Genomic DNA, 2,325 nt, shown 5'->3' with positions numbered 1-2,325 from the left:
ACCGTAGAAGGGATTGGGCAAGGAGCTTGGATGATGCTCTGTGGGCATACAGAACAGCATTCAAGACCCCTATAGGGACCTCTCCATACCAGTTTGTGTATGGAAAGGCATGTCACTTGCCAGTGGAACTGGAACACAAGGCCTATTGGGCAACCAGATTCCTAAACCTTGATGCCAAGTTAGCTGGAGAAAAACGATTGCTCCAGTTAAATGAGCTAGAGGAATTTAGACTCAATGCTTTCGAGAATGCAAAAATATACAAAGAGAAAGCGAAAAGATGGCATGATAAGAAATTGTCATCCAGAGTCTTTGAGCCGGGGCAGAAAGTTCTGCTATTTAATTCTAGGCTCAAATTATTCCCTGGGAAATTAAAATCCCGGTGGAGAGGTCCATATGTAATTACAAGTGTATCACCATATGGATACGTAGAGCTTCAGGATAATGACTCTAACAAAAAGTTCATTGTTAATGGACAGAGAATTAAACATTATCTTGAAAGTAACTTCGAACAAGAATGCTCAAAACTGAGACTTGATTAGAGCTCAGTGGTAGTCCAGCTAAAGACAATAAAGAAGCGCTTGCTGGGAGGCAACCCAGCCATTTACAAAGTTTATTTACTAATTAAATAAATTTCCTTTTTTTACAGGTATGAGTCCAAGTATCTTCAAAGGGTAAAAATAGCAATTGATTGAATTCACAGAGTTACAGGGAATTTTGGAAGCACACTGGCGTGAAAAAGCCAGTAAGAAACATTTTGGGCGTTGAACGCCCAAAAGAAGCACCCACTGGGCGTTCAACGCCAGTAAGGGTAGCCATCTGGGCGTTCAACGCCAGAAAGAAGCATCAGCTGGGCGTTGAACGCCCAGGAGAAGCAACAATTGGGCGTTAAACGCCCAAAACATGCACCAGTTGGGCGTTTAACGCCAGAATGGTGGGGAGGAGGTAAAATTCGTTTTTCTTCACAAATTTTCTAAAATTTATGTTTCAATTCATAATTTCTTGCATAAACATGTTTTAAAATATCATTCTTCAATTCCAAAAATTTTAATCCTAATTTCTAAAAACACTAATTTCTAAAATCCCTTTTTCAAAAAATATCAAATATATCTTAATCCATAAACACAAATCTTTTTCAAACTCATCATATCTTTTGAATTTCGAAATAGCCTCTCCTTCTATTCCTCTCCTTTCCTTTCTTTTGCTTGAGGACAAGCAAACCTCTAAGTTTGGTGTGAATTACCATGATCATTGAGCTAAAACTCATTAAGATCATGGAACCTAAGGGAACAGGAAGAGCAAGGATGTGAACTTAAGGGAGCTGAAGCGTCAGAAATTAATTCTTGAAGGCACCCCACAGACTAGAGGAACATCCACTTCCCAAAACACAGGTCGTTGAGTTCTAATCTTTGCCTTAACTCTGTGATAACTGTTCTTATTAGAAATTTACCTTAGAAGTTATATATTAGTAGTAGTAATTAGTATTTCTACTTTGATTTTAATTCCAATTAAGTTATAATTTATTTTTCTCATCATCATCAAACATGAATAAAATAGTAGATTTTTAGAATAAAGAGGCAATATTTTTTCGAGTTCTTAATAAGAAAAATTCTAATTAATTATATGTGGTGGCAATACTTTTTGTCTTCTGAATGAATGCTTGAACAGTGCATATTTTTTATATTGAATTTTATGAATGTTAAAATTGTTGGCTCCTGAAAGAATGATGAACAAGAGAAATGTTATTGATGATCTGAAAAATCATGAAAGTGATTCTTGAAGCAAGAAAAAGCAGTGAAAAAGCAAAAGCTTGTGCGAAAAAAAAAAGGAATAAAATAGAAAGAAAAAGAAAAAGCAAGCAGAAAAAGCCAATAGCCCTTAAAACCAAAAGGCAGGGGTAAAAAGGATCCAAGGCTTTGAGCATCAATGGATAGGAGAGCCCAAGGAAATAAATCCAGGCCTAAGCGGCTAAATCAAGCTGTCCCTAACCATGTGCTTGTGGCATGCAGGTCCAAGTGAAAAGCTTGAGACTGAGTGGTTAAAGTCGTGATCCAAAGCAAAAAGAGTGTGCTTAAGAACTCTGGACACCTCTAATTGGGGACTTTAGCAAAGCTGAGTCACAATCTGAAAAGGTTCACCCAGTTATGTGTCTGTGGCATTTATGTATCCGGTGGTAATACTGGAAAACAAAATGCTTAGGGCCACGGCCAAGACTCAATAAGTAGCTGTGTTCAAGAATCAACATACTAAACTAGGAGAGTCAATAACACTATCTGAATTCTGAGTTCCTATGGATGCCAACCATTCTGAATTTCAAAGGATAAAGTG

Source organism: Arachis hypogaea, chromosome 4, assembly GCF_003086295.3.
Source record: "Arachis hypogaea cultivar Tifrunner chromosome 4, arahy.Tifrunner.gnm2.J5K5, whole genome shotgun sequence".
Lineage (NCBI taxonomy): Eukaryota > Viridiplantae > Streptophyta > Magnoliopsida > Fabales > Fabaceae > Arachis > Arachis hypogaea.
Note: the sequence above shows the minus strand (reverse complement) of the source record.